Source organism: Corvus moneduloides, chromosome 5, assembly GCF_009650955.1.
Source record: "Corvus moneduloides isolate bCorMon1 chromosome 5, bCorMon1.pri, whole genome shotgun sequence".
In the NCBI taxonomy this organism is placed as follows: domain Eukaryota; kingdom Metazoa; phylum Chordata; class Aves; order Passeriformes; family Corvidae; genus Corvus; species Corvus moneduloides.
The window spans coordinates 17,116,956-17,132,493 of NC_045480.1; the positions used below are offsets into that span (position 1 = coordinate 17,116,956).

General features: G+C 35.2%; 1 protein-coding gene across 12 annotated transcripts in view; it reads right to left on the bottom strand.

The window, feature by feature from the left end:
- The window catches only part of KCNIP4 (potassium voltage-gated channel interacting protein 4), a 401,922-nt gene that overhangs the window by 74,755 nt on the left and 311,629 nt on the right, over positions 1–15,538 (bottom strand). Inside the window, exon 1 of one of the 12 annotated variants that reach the window (XM_032108716.1) lies at positions 11,728–11,764. The exons of the other annotated variants lie outside the window; for them this stretch is intronic. The gene's annotated coding sequence lies outside the window, so the exon portion shown is untranslated. Of the gene's footprint in view, positions 1–11,727; positions 11,765–15,538 lie in introns of those variants that run through there. 12 annotated transcript variants of the gene reach the window in all.

Here is a 15,538-nt window from a genome sequence, read left to right on the forward strand (position 1 = left end):
CCTTTCTACTTGAATCAGAGTTGTGTGAGTAATGCACTGTTCTTCCTTACCTCTCTGACATGAATTTTTACCCCTCAACAAAATTTGTCTCATCTACTCTCCCTCTACAAAACATTGGATCTGAAAATCTCTTTTACAACTTCCATGCATGTTCATCAGATGATTTCTAATATATTTCTCAGATGACCATACTCACATGTGGCAACACTCAAAATTGTTCAAACATTGCACCTAAATAAGTTGAATCAAAGCTTGACCATCCTTTGCTAGCTTTTTTTCCAATATGGAGGTAGGAAGTGGAGTACAAATGGAGTTTTCAGTCTGACACAATTACAAGTACAGAGTTCAAATTCTCAAAGTGATATCAGAAATTATACTTAGGTATATTCCCTAAATCACCATGGTAATTATTGTGACCCAGAACAAGGACCTTCAATTTAAAGTAATTTTAATTATGAACGTTAGTGAATTGCAGAGGTTTGGGAGCGAAACTGGGGCAAAGCTTTGCCTTCTCCCTGGTGCAATGCAGGTGCTCCAGAAGAGCTCTGGGAAGAATTCTGTGAGAATGTGTCAGGACAGGAGTCCTTCTTCAGTCTTGGTCCCTTGGGGTATATTGTCCAGTTAGCACCTTGCAACACTCAAAATTCCTATAGCACCTTTCAGTGAACTTCAATAAATCACAGTGTTGGATTATAGTTTGGCCAAAATTATGGTTTGGCAAAATAACCTACTCATTGTAAAAATGTTTAAGTAAGACCTTTATGGGTCTAAATACTAATGCAAAGTGATGCCGTTTAATCATCTTTGTGGGTATATAAAGCTCTGAGGTAATACCAGGAAAGTTACATAGCAAACAACAAAGAAGTTGAGCTTTTTCTCTTTTTTTTTGTCACTATTTTTACGTATATTTAATAATTTTACATATCTGTTGGGTTTTTTCCACTGGCTGTTTTTGCAAGTTGTACATCTACTGCAGCTTCATTTCAGTCAAAAATGTATACACTATGCTGAGTCTTTAGCTTTTAAATTGCTTGTTAGCTGAACTGATGGTCTAAGAGGAACTCTCTGGCTGTCTCTTTAGAGGTAAATTGGACTTTGAAGATGCAGCTTTTCTTTTTAGTTAGGGAACATACCTCAAATACCTTTTAGGAAAAAGCACATGGCATAAACCTGTTGAAAATATTGTAAAGACTGTGTCCCTTACATATATCCTGCATTATGCTTAACTAACTTTGAGATTATTTTTCCACAATTAAAACAAGCAGTGGTTTAGTGGTCTTGTTAGTAATGAATGAACTCTTCAGTAAAATAAGTCCTCAAGAGTTACAGTTCAGTTCTCACATTTTTTTGGGAGTTTAGCATCCCATCCTATTTTTTGTCATAGTGGTAATACAAGACATGTCTATCTACCCCTGAGGGATGCACTCCTATCTGTCCTCATTAGCAGAGGATTTCTGTTCAAATCCTTACAGAATTAAAAACAAGAGAGAGAACCATCTCATATATCCATGAACAGGTAACATAGTAAAACACGCGCGGGGCATTTACCAAAGAACCAGTGATTCACAGTAACACATTACTCCCATGCCCAAACCTCAGCTTCACACAGTACATATAAGATACTGCTTAATTACACAGCTCAACAGCCTAACCTCTCTTCATACTGTCTGTTTTTATTCCAGGTTGACATGGGTTTTCTACCAATTTTTATTGTACCATCTACTTTGAAATTTCAGAGTCAGTGTGTCTCAGGCCCTGACTGAAAAGCTTCTGTCTCAATAAACCATGCACTCACAGTAACTCTGCTTTTTACCTGTCAGATGTAAATGGAGCACAATATAAACTACAGGGAATCTGCTCTGCTCTGGCATCAGGACATAAGCCATGAAAACACATAAAACAGACACAATGAAAAATCTCCTTCCAGCTTGTGTGAAGGTAAGCATAATAAATGTACCAGAAGTTACAGTAATACAGAATATTCCTGATTGCATCTTTCACCAGCAGGAACGGGTATCCTAAGTACTGGGAAATAAAGGATAAATTTCTTACATCATCACTGACTTTGACAGTGACCTTGGTGAACCATCACTCCTTGCATTTTATAATAGATATACACAAGAATAATAAACCACACTCCATTTGTCTGCTGTCTCTATTCTTTTAAAGCAAAGACTATATTGGAAAATCAAATCAGTAGGCATCTGCCAGTCAGTAGAAATCCTAATAAAGCCAGGGAGAATCTCAGAATGAAAGGCAGTAGGAGTAGTAAAAATTAATGCAAAGAGAAGCTCCGTAACTACATTTTACGGAGGAATGCAGTTAACATGACAAATATATTATATTGTCTCAAATGGCTCACACAATGCAACTTAGTAAAGAAGTCAACAGAAACAATATTTGCAACAGTATTTGTAAATAGAATTCTGTCTCTTGTTTTAGGCCTACCATACCCTGGAACACGATGTACATCTGCAGTAATTTAACAGGATGTTAGAATTTATGTGAGCCCAATGTGTCTTTTCTCTTATACTAGAAGAAAAAAAATCCCCTGGAAAAAAAAAAAACAAACCCCACCACCAACACAAAATCCCAGAATGTTGCTGATCTGAGAGTAGACAGCAGTGTTGGCGTAAGATGAAGAAGGGAAAGTGGAAATGACAATTTCCATTAGACCAAGACAGAAAAAAATTAAATTGCTCACAGATATGAAAATGAAATGACAGAAGTAATTTAAAGCAAGAACAGAAATTTGTAAAAAATTAAAGGAGAGCTACAGAAAGTTTCTCAGTGGCCACAGATAAAGTCCTTATTAACACTGAAATACGTGAGAAGGCTGTGAATCTACAAGAATCTCCTCCACACCTACCAGACATCCAAGAAAGGGCCAGTAACATGGAACACCATTTCCAGTGGATTAAGGAATTTCAAGAAGACACAACACATTCAAGTTTAAAAGAGATGACCTGAAGGAAGGGCCTTGGAAAACCTTTTTAGGTGGAAAGTGAGAGTTGGTGCTTATGGTAGAAGAGGGAAGGAATTCCTCTACTAAAAATGGAGAAACACAGAAGGGTTGACTTTAACCCAAATTTTAACTCATAGAGGCACAGAGAGAGAGAGCAGATTGTTGATCTCATGTTACAGAACAGGGGGAGAAGGGAAGTTTTATGTCAATTTTCTTGTACAATGGATTTTATGGATAAATGTATGAATAAACAATAAAAACCATCCCAACAAGGAAAGTGACAAATGCCATGTAAGTAGAGATGATGAAGTTCATATGACTGGAACTTTACATATGCTCGTACCAAGAGGTCCTGAACCTAACAGATATTAAGATTAATACACTATTCTGTAACAGACTGTTAACAAAGCTGTTTTCAAGAGAACCAGACAAAATATTGAAATTACTTTACATTATCAGTTATTTTGCCTTGAAATAGAATAAGAGATGTAATTGTTGCTCTAAAAAGTCTGAAAAGTAGATATAACCTGCAAATCCTTATGGTGAAAAATCTGAAATTTTGTAAAAATGCATTGCTTTCTATGATATCTCTGATAGGCAGCTGAAGAGAGAGTATTGCAAAAACCCAAGTCTACTAACGGAATACTGATACCAAAGCACATTTTTATGTTCTTAAAAGTGCATATTGCCATGCAGAAGAGGACCTGTGTAAAGGATAGGAGACGTATTATAAGATGGTTTGATAGGTAATCTGCTTGCTGGAGTAATAGGATACAATTTTGGCAGGTTCACTGAAAGAAGCCACCTTTGGAACAGTGGATAAATTAGATTGTCTGCGATGTTTTTGGGATGAAATCTAAGGAAATTAAGTAGTTCAGAGAAGGAAATTTTTCCCCATAAAAAACCTCAAGTGTCTGCAAAACACCAGCCAGCTTGGCACTTAGACCAGAGCTTTGTGCGGTTCTGCTTCCATTGCAGAAGGGTTATTTCTCTATGTGGAACTCAAGCCCCTTTATGGGAAAGAGAAACCCGTTCAGGGTGTTAAATGTAATCTTCATAATTTCTAAATCTGAGAAAGTATCTTGTCATTCCCACATTGGTATTTTCTTCTAAGACACCATTTTAACTGAAGCAAATTTCAGTATAGCAACATAAATATACAAAGCCTTGGGGATGGTTAATTATAGCAAGTTTATATTTTATTTAGGTGGGTTTCCTGCATTCATCTACAATTCAGCCTTAAAATAATGTTTCATTCATATATTCCTGCCTCATAATTTCCAGTTAATTTGGAATATTACATTTTTATAATGAAATGAAGGGGGTTTTTATCTATGATCAGTAAAATTAAGGTTAAAAGTAGCTAATAGGATAATAATAACAGAGAACTACAAATGTGAGTGTTTTACAACTTGCAGAATTAAAAGAAAAAATGTTGGAAAGCTAAGTCTTCAAGCTGCCTATAGTAATTCTGATTAAATTAGATGGGGGGGAAAAAAAAGGGTGGCAAGATAGAAGTGATTTCCTTGAAGAATTTATTGTCAAAGATGCCAAAACTGCTTAAGGTTCTGCCAAATATAAGATTAGCCACATGGAATTTAAACAATTGTCCTCAGCTGTTGAGAACCAAGAAATGGTGTGCACATGCCCCTTCTCAGTCCCACCAAATGGAACTGTGTTTAAGTTTTGAGAAAAAAGGATTTTTTATCTGCCAAGGATATGAAACGGAGTAAAGCCCTATCCAGAAGAAGGGTCCCTTTGGCACAGACTGACATGACATTGTCATGAACTTCTGAGGTTGTCAAAAGCATTAGTGACAATACCACAAATACAAGAGTGATATTTTTCAAAGATCAGAATGACAAATACCTATTATTTTCAGTGAACTTTCATTAATGTTGGATATATATATACGGTACACATTCTTTTATTCATCCCACTATTTATGAAATCATTGTCATTAAGCCTTTAAGTGCAACCAAATGCTGCAAGTAATTTTTGGGATGAGGGATTTCTATGAACCTTCCACAAGTGAAAGGAAAGTTTAGAATCAGAAAAAAAATATAGTAGAAGGAAAATTTCAGAAGTCATGACACATTAGCACCTCAGAAACACCTAGTAATCACTCATGCCTGTACCAGAGGTGATAATACTTCTTTGTATGCACTCCTTAGGCTCTATCAGAGTGACTCACAAAAAAGCCAGGAGCTATTCTGAAGGCATTCCTTACTCTTCTCCCTAGCCCCACAGAACACAGCTGTAGAGACCTCAAATATTTTATTACATTCTCAAACAGGAAGAATCATCTCAGACAGCATTTTTGTAACAAGAGCACAATAGTAACCCATAATAATACCATTGCCTAATTTGATTTTTACTGTGCAAAAGCCACTCTGACTCTGCATATTAATATAGTACATTTTTAACATGGGTTATTGGAGACCCATAAATTTCCACAGCAATCCAGCCATTACCTCATCTCTAGCACAGCCATGTGCTCAGAGTTCTGCAGGATTTATTTATGTTTTTCAACTCAGAAATTGAAGGGATGGATTTGCAAAGCTTTTGTGTGTCCATGAAACAACTGCAGTATCCATGTATCACTGTGGTAATTGTTGGGACAGGTTGATTTTATAATGATGACTAATGTACATTTCTGGGTACACTGGAAGCAACATCAGACCTGGTTTAAGTAAGAGGTTTCTTATAATCAATGTGTCTTGCAAACTTTCCTTACTTTTCATGCCTTTATACAGTGCCACCACATGCTAATTTAGTCATGCTTATTCACACCTGTCATCTTAATAAATGATAATTTTCTAGGTAAACCCAAGACAACACCATAAATTAGGTTGAATGGCTAATCATGTATGTGACTCTACCAAGCAATAATTTCTCTGATACTATTCTAGCTTTCAGTTTTTTCTAAGTTTGAGCAACATTCACTCAACTGATTTTTAAGTGTGCAGACTTTAATGGAAATAATTGTCTTTTAATTTACACATTCCTATGAATGTTTTCCTGGAGAAAAAAACATGTGACTAGCATCCTGCAGCATTAAATTATTTGTAATTGGTATCTTTAGAAATGTAAGGGTCGGGAAGTTTCAAGTGAGGAACTTTTAAACCACTAAAAAGGGTCTAAGTCACACTTGTGCCATGGGGAAGTCTATGGTGTCATCTTTTGGGACAGACAATGTTACAGTCTCATTTGGCAATAAAAGTACAAGCAAAATATTTTTACAAACACTGATCAGAAAAGCATATGTAATTTCCTGTTTGGTTTACTCTGGTCCCAACTGAAAATGTCAGTCTGACATCCAGCCTTTCTCCTTGAGCAAGGGTTTTTTAAGTATACAGGAAGAACAGAAATGGAAAGTTATACAATATCTCTCTCTACATCAGTCTCTAACACTTTCTCCATCTTTAACACCAGTCATTGCAGTCATAACAGATATGTGCAGATCAGACCAATTTTGCAAAGCCAGGAGATGGACATAAATCCTAGTCATGGTTTACTCTCATCTACACTGATTCCTGTAATGTGTGGAAACATATTTAGAAATAAATAAGGTACCAACTCCTTAGTACAATCAGGCAACTTGTGAGCAGAAAAGTTAGAATTTACTGTATTTGAAAAGCTGGATAATGATGAACATCTACTTGTTTGCCTAAAGGGATCCAAATACAAGGGAATTATTATGGCTTCACTTGATCAATTCACTTAATCAATTCACAGCTTGATTAAAAAAAAACCTTTCCGTAAGTTAGGCTGGAACCTTTGGCTACAAGCAAATTCCAAAGTTTAGTTGACCCTGAGTGAGGGTAACTGAGTCCTCTCTCAAACAGATGAGCTTTCTCTGGCTCCCTGACAAATGTTACTGATAAAAAACTTTTTGTTGAAAAAACCTGAAAGCCTGGCAGTCAAGATAGCTTGTACCTTGGCAGCTGTAGCTAGAGTAACTGCCAGCCTGAAAAATGCTTCAAGAGAATAGTTCATATCCCTTTTCCTCTCAGCAATTTGTACAGCTTTTTCACCATTTATCTTGAAAAAAATAGGAATTTATTCCAAGGGAAAAGTTTGTTTCTTGCTAAATCAATCCATTTTGTCTGGCCTTTCTCAAGGATGAACTTGTAAAATATACTACTTTTCAATTTGTCACTGTTATAAGTGTTTGTATAAAATAGTTGGTACAATATATTAAATTATCTCTCATTTATGGAGATATGTAATGTTGCACCTCATATAATCACCACAATATCGTAAATTTTCTTGAATAATGTTTCAATGAACAACACCTATAAATAAATTAGAAAATTTAGCTACATCTGTCTAATTACCAGTAAATCCATCAATATTTAAAAGAAGGTGAATCTTTTTTGCCTTGGTCAGCAACTTTAATTATTCATTTTTAAAACAAACAGAAAGTTCAACATTAACTGACTATGGAAGACTGTTTCCTAATAAAAAATAAAGCATTGAATAAATTAAAAGCTCTACAGCTCAACAAACTCATAGATAACCTTGAAAACCACATTTCTATGTGCTTTCAATGCAGCCAAAAATCATAATTTTGAGATATTAATTTCCTTTGGGCAGTAGATAACAGGCCACGTACATAAGGTCTCCAGACCATTCCTCTCCTGGGAATGGAGACACCACTTCTTTACTGAGGCAGAGAGGGTCCCAAAACCAATTGCCTTTGCTGAGCTATTTTTCTCTGCTAGCATGTGATCAAGGAAAGTTTAAAGATTGCAGAAGGAGCCTAGTAGCCATTTTACTACAAATGAATTGCCCAGAAAGGTAGATTTCTTCACAGCTATTAAAATAGTCAGCCACTGTGATGCAGCAGTTTGCCTATGAGATTTCCTTAAACCAAAGATGTCTTTCAATTACTATAGATGTGCCAGTAAAAAAAAAACAGCAAACAAAAAAAACAAGGCAAAAAGAAAAAAAAAACCATAATCAAAACAAAAAGGCAATTAATATTTTGTGTCTCATTTTCATAATGCAATTGTGTGAATTGCTAAATTTGTGCATCATCTGAAAAGGGGACTGAAAGTCCTGTGCCATTTGATTTTTTCTCTCCTGGCCAAAAAGTTCTATATTATTAATAGATCTTATTAAACTAACAGTAGCAAGCATACAATTTCACTCTGCAAAGAACAGAGAGGTAGAAGCTGACCTTTCTACTATTTGAAAAACAGTAATTTATTCATATTGTCTGAAGATCACTTTTGCTGATAACAATAAGGAGGGCACATTCTGCACTTTTTACATATTCTAAACTCCTGGTAACTTTAACAATGAAGATTATAATCAAGGGTTCTTCATGAGAAATGGGAATTGGCAGAAAATGCAGGACAAGCCCCGAGTAACTATACATTACAAATGTATACTGTGAACTATCACAACTGCGTGTTCTTATTAAAATAGCTTTCACACGGAACAGCTCTTCAGAAAAATAACCAGCATATGGTTCACCACTTTCATTTGAATGTGACAGGTAAAATGCCTCAGTGTGTATTAACCTAATTTAAAATATTGTTGAAGAAGGAATAATAAGAGAGAGGTTTTTTAACCTGAGGTTCATTTCTATTACACTGAAAATATTATTCATAGTCTCTGCTGTCTGAAATTTGCTTTGCTAATGATGTGTATATGACATTGAGTGTATTTTAAGTACACACAAGGAAAGAGGAGGGAAGAGGTTGTCTGTCTCCAGAGCGACATACCCTGCTAATATCAGAGGCACTGTGGTAGCCCCAGCTCACAGGCCAGTAGTCTGGTTGGCTGTTTGTCATATGGAGCCAGTATTAGACTAAAGGTTAAAGTGACGTAAGGCAGCTTGAAATGAGGACAGTGCTGCCATGTAGATCCAGCCTGTGAACACAGCTACCAGAAGACAAGGCAGCACCACTGCAGTACCCAACTCAGAGAAAACAGGAAGGTCTAATCCAATAAATATTGACAGAAATTGTACCTTTTTAGTTCACTTTGATAGTTACCATTATTTTTCAATTAATTAAACCAGTTTAGTTCTGGAGACTAATAATGAGTCATAGCCTCTTTCCTTTTTTTTCAATTAGAGTTCCTAGTGGTCTTTCAAGAATTCGTGGACAAATACTGTCTTCGTGGCTAACATTTACAATACTTAGATCATTCGTGCTCCAGGAAGTTTTCGTTACTCTTTATTACAATGTACAACCACAAAATAAATCACCATTGAAGAGCTCTGTGGGCAACCTTCAGACCATTTTGACTCAACTTCATTTTAAATAGATCATTGAAATATAGTCTTAAACTATGGGACTGTCATGTGATATCTTTGACATACATTTGACAAACTTTCCCTCTTTAAGCCTATTACACTTCCACTGTGTATTATACCTTCACACCTTCATAATCCAGTCCCTTATAATATAGTCATAATAATTTTGAAGGAGAATCACTTTAGTTAATCCCAGCCCAGTCTTTCTCATTAATCTGTCCCCTTCAGGAACAATTGTAAATCATAAACTTTTGAATTCATTTTTGTTATTTAATTTTTAATGTCCTACTACTTCTAGGAGGGTAAGGGAAAAAAATTAAAACACGTAGCATCCACAGATAGTACTCTATTCATTGATTGAAATAAAATGCTATCTGCTACCATAACATCAAGAAATGCATTTTTTAAAGTTAATTTTAACTCTCACTTTAGTATAACAGCTTGGCCTGAAACATGGATTTAAAAGAAACATAAGGATTTTAGTTATAGGCTCGCTGTGTTGAAATTAGTTAGACTAAGAGGGAATTAGGGCCCAGCTAGAGTTAGTTAAAATAGTTAGGAGAGCTGGACCTGAAACGGTTTTCAAGATGTTAGTAATTGATTACTGAATAATTGGTGATCTGTCATTTGCATGTTTGTTTAGCTGTGCTTAGAATGAGGAACAGAAACATTGATAAGTTGGTCTAGGAAACAAAGACAATTACTAATTTTCCTCCCTCTGTGAGAACCGATCCAAAAGTCACGCAAGAGGAAATTTGGAGGTCACTAAAGTAATTAAGATTGTTGAAGTTCAAAAAGGCGAAAAAGGTCAAAATGAGGGAGATGAGTTCACTTCATCTATCTGGGTCCACTGGCCCAATTCGAGACCACTGACTCAATTCAGAACACACACTACGCATGCTTAATGGCATTTAAGCTCATTTCCATATGAAGCGGAGAATGAGAGGTGTTAATATTATGAATATGCATTTGTATTTTGGATATTCATAATTTTTGTAAATAAAAAGCTTTGTGTTTGCTTGGATCGGAGCCCTGTCTCTTAGGGAGCTATCCCAAACAGTGCCTGGCGCCGAATAAACGTACACTTTCTAACTGTAAAACATTAGGGAGTCTTTGTCCGTCTCAGTTGGATATCGATACTAGATTGATACTCATATTTTAATAAATCAGGCCTTTAACATGTTGGTTTACACAGAGGACAAGAAATAAGGTAACACTGAGCTACTCAGAGGTTGCTCCTGTCCTCCTCTCACTCCAATTTACAAACATGGCTTTTCTGAGGACTGCAGGATGACAGATGTAGTGATTGAAGTGAAAAACCTAAGCTTTCAATTCTAATTTAAAATAGCACTTTCAGAGATACTTTCTATCCTGCTGTTGAATGACAAGTACCTGACTAGTGTCAAACACATGAACTGATAGACACTAAGTTGAATACAGTAATTAAACATTTAGTGCCAGTTGATCTTCCACAAAATAAGCTGAATCAGCTGAAACTATGGTCACATACCAACCTTTCTCGGGGTGGGGAACTAGGGGTGTGGAATGCATGTGTGCTGGAAAATTTGCAATTAAAATAAAAAATTGCCTCCAGACAAAAATAGTTTTTTAGAAAATCTCAACATCTATTACAAGAACATAATCATAGTACTATGGGAAGCAAATATGTAGTATATTTGCCTCCTTCATTACACATTGAGTATTTAAGTAACCTTAATTTGTTAAATATATCCTGTTATATGAATAATTTCATGTACCTAATATAAATTTGCAAATTTAAAGACATAATTCAAGGAAGATTAATGATTTCCCCAAAGCATACCCAGTCTGGAGCCCATTTTGATTATCATGAAACTACTATACATACAAATTACTCAGGTTGCCCTGTGTTGTCATTGTAAAGCAAATGTTTTGGAAACAGGATGTTTACTAATTGGAAAAAAAGATGTGCCAGAGGAAACATACACATATCTGGCAGTATAAAATATCAGAGTTCAATTCATGCCTTTATAGAAAGACAGGAAGTTCAGATATCCAACTTTTATCTACAGTTAGGCCTCGAACACCTCTCTCTTAACACATGTACTAGCTTAGTACAATTATTTTTAAAGAGCTTTCCACCCTAATTTATTAAGGCAGACAGACATGGGTGGAAATTTCAAAAGAGAGGAATTGTCACATGAATGTTTTCAGTTCAAATGTGCTCACTATTGAGTTTTTCTGGATCCCAGCTTTAAGGGAGCTTAGTACTTTTGTCTGCTTTTAAACCTTCCATTCACTCTTGAAAAATCCAAACTACATAGGATGATAAGAGGATAAATTTATATTAAAGGAATACATTTATGGAAATAATATAGAGATTTACTCCTTTTTTTGCAAGCTTTGGGAACGAGCATCATGATTTAAATGTAAAATATTCATCGAATGGTCAAATTTATATTAAATGGATATCAAATTAAATCAGAAAGCATTAAGTCAGGTGAAGGCTTACCATATTCTGCCAGTTCACATTCCTATCGACCCCATGAATTCCTGAGTTTCAGTTCTGTGAAAAGGTTGCATTTTCAGTTTCTCTACATAATCATTAAAGAAAAATAAACAAAACCTCAATTCTAATATATTAACTTTCTCCTCCTTTCTCCTTTGCATAATAAGCCAAGAAGACTTAAATCCTCTATATACTTTTTCAGGAACTAAGGTTTCGACTTAGAGAAATGTTTTGCAAAAAGACCACAACTGAAAAGAAAGCAATGGAGAATATGAATGATATTACTTTTGTTTTAAAATATCCAGCTAGAGATAGCACGGGGTTTTTTTCCATTCATTTTTAGAATTACACTCTCTTAAATATTCTCAAATACATTCCAAAGCAAGAATTTATGAATTCAATTATCACAGGATTAAAGAAATAAAACTATTATTAAGTTAATTTTTCCTCAGAAATGTACAACTGTATAGTGCAGTAGTAATACACTGTGAATCACTTGGTGTTAAATAATGCTTCTTACTTCCTGCAGGATAAGACTAGTCTTTATTGGAACAAGAATGAGGGAGATTGTTCAAAAACCAAGACTATGAAAACTGTTTTCTCAGTGTGAAGTAGTTTAATGCACTTTTCAGGCAGCTTCCTGGATAACTGAGTCCACTAAACTCCATACCAAACCACGTGATTTAGACTTGTCTGGATTCATCTCCATGAAGAGATTGATCATACAACTTAAAAGTCAGAAAAAACATCAAAAAGAAAAGGATTTTCTGTTGAGGATAAATAGCATGAAAAGAACTACTAGTGCTTAAACTACATTTTCAAATTTAGGTGTCTAAACTGGGTCACGAAGATCAATATCTAGGAACTGAATTGATGTGGCCTAATTTGCTGAAAAGTTTCCTCTGAGATCTGCCCCAAAACTCATAGTCCAAGTCTTCTGAAAAACAGAGTATCTTTATTTGTATTCCTGCATTGCCAGGCTCCTTTGTTTGAAACCAGTTTGTTTTCAAGTGTTCACTTATCATCCAATAAAGTAAATAATAACTACAGTTCCCTGGAAAAGTGGCAAGAACAGAAAATCCTAAACAGTTTAATTTTTTTGGTGTTGTGCCTTCCCTCCCCCACCCGCATGTTTCTTTTTGTTTTTATCCACTCTTAAAAGGCTGCAAACGTCATCAGGTCCTTTACAAACCCTGCTGTAAATAATGAGTTAACCTATTATAGTTCTAAGCCCTCCTTAAAAATGTGCATCCATTGCAATGCTTCTGGGCACTATCTATGCAGCATAAACTCTCATGCTTGGCCATATTGCTGCATGCAAATGCTGTCATTTGCCACCTCCTCAACACTGGGGAAGATCTGAGGACCCCGTCTGTTCTGCTTTCTGTTCACATGGGCATTGCCCTGAATCTCCTCTCTGTCCCTCCATCAGATAGCCCAGATTAGGATGCCATGCAGAGTGCAGAAAGTATGAGCTGCCATACATATTGACCTGCTGCTACTTGTTCCTTCTAAGCAGCAGAGAACTTGAAATGAGATTGTTGCTCCCTGTGTTGCCAGCTTTCTCTCTGGCTTCTTCTGTAGCGGTACAAAGAGAAACAGCCCTGAACTATAAAGCCTTTAGGCAGAAAATCTAATTTTTAAAATAATAACCAATGGAATGGTTGCAGCTACTGTCTTGTTATACAAATAACACAAAATTGCACCACTTATTAAAATTCATAACAACAAGAATTTGCTACTCAGGATTTTACTTAATTATAATACTTCAGATACTTCTATTCAAGCATTCATCTATGAGATACAAGTTTAACCTGGCATGGATAAAAGAGATCTGAATAAAAGCTTCTAATAACATTTTCAGCAATTTTGTCTCCATTCGGAAAAAAGCTAGAAGCAAAAATTCATGGTAACATATGGGTATATATTGAAGCATCCATTTATTTGGTATACACTGAAGTTCTCTACCTCTGTAAAAACAGCCTACACTTTTGTGTTGGTTGCTATATTTGGAATGCTGTTTTGTGCACAATATTCTGCTGAGAGAGTAAAGTGATGGACATATGTAATCTCTGCTATACACTACAAGCTCGGTATTTACTACGATGCATTAGGCTTCTTCAACTGAGAAAAACAAGTAGAAAAGTAAATTTTCTGATCTACCTAAGGATCAGGGACTGAATCCAATCCCCAAATGATTATTGCAAGTTAACTGATTTGGCTCCATTTAGTGACTTCAGTAATGAGGACGAAAAATTGCCGAGAGGGAGAAAGAACTGAAGCAATGTAAGGCATAAATTTATTATTGAAATATAACAAAGAAACATTTATTTGCAGTGCATCATTATTGAAATATAACAAGAAAAACCCTATATACAACATTAAAGTAAGAAAAAAAATCCTTCAAATTATTTATAATTTTACAATTTAAAATTAAAATTAATTCTATTTCTTATGTTTGGGAAAACAGAATCCATAGCAAAATGCCACACTTTATTAAGAAAGAAGCACCTCATGCTGAAATTAAAAATGTATTTTTATTACAAATTTTTTGTATTAAAAAACTATTCATATGAGTAAGAGACTGAGAAATAGGCCCTGTATTTAAAATATTTCAAAGGAAATACAACCACCTAAGATTTTTTTTTAATTTGCAGCCTGTGAAATATGGCAAATTCATCTACCTGAACTTAGTACACCATAAATTTAATTCTAAAATTATTTTCCATACATATTTCATTGCATATGTGTATAAATGTATTCTGTGTGCTATGGATCTCATAAAGGAGTGTATACTTCCCTATGCATATATACATGTGAGTACAAACAAATATATTGCTCATAACAAAACAAAGAAGCAACAGCAAGGTTTGTATTAAAAAGGACAGGTAATATGAAGTATTTGTAACTGCAGAAAGTATATAAGAGTACAACATAAGGTACTGACTATGCTACAGTCAAAATCTTACTGTAATTCATTCTAAACCAGCTTTTTATTGGAATATGAGATGAGACTACCTGCTTTCTCAACAAGAAAATACATGCTATTCCTAGTAAAAAACGTGAAATCTTGGGTGTTAACTAATGTAAATGCCTTTCTATCTGGATACAGAGTGATTTTTTGGTTTAAATAGTCTCAATAGTTTGAAGTTGCTATCATTCACCATGTTCAAGTTTCAAACCTGGGTTTTGACAGTGAGATTAGGAGAAATCTGTTGATGTCTGTCTCTCAATACTCATCACATGGCCTCACCACTTTAGCATTGGATGCCACTTTTTCATCCTACTTATTCTCACAACAACCTGTGAGTTAACCAGTATAATGGTCACCATTTTCTAGATTTCCTAAGGTCAAAAAAGAAAGGAATCATAATGAGAGTTCCTGAATGACAACCCAGCTGCCTATCTATTTGTCATTCTTTTAATTATGTGATTGAAGTTGTTGACAATTGGTACCTGCCTGACAGAGAAATAATAAAGAAACTTATAAACAATTCAAACTACAGAAGAAATATAGGGAGATGCTGATTGCAGATTAGCCAATAGTCTTATTCTTATAAAAAGTAACTGGCAGTAAGTATGTCAATGTAAACAATACCACTGCTCTACCACTTATAGAAAGGGATGCTTTTCCCTACGAGTGTTATTTCACATCAAGTGGAATATTCTTCTGTTACTGTCTCTAAGGAAGAAATTTAGATCACCGCTTCATAAATATAACTTTGCAAGACAAATGTTAAAATACACATTTTGCCTTAGCTCAAATTTCATCATGACACGTAAAATCCAGAACACTGTCTTTTACTGAGAAACA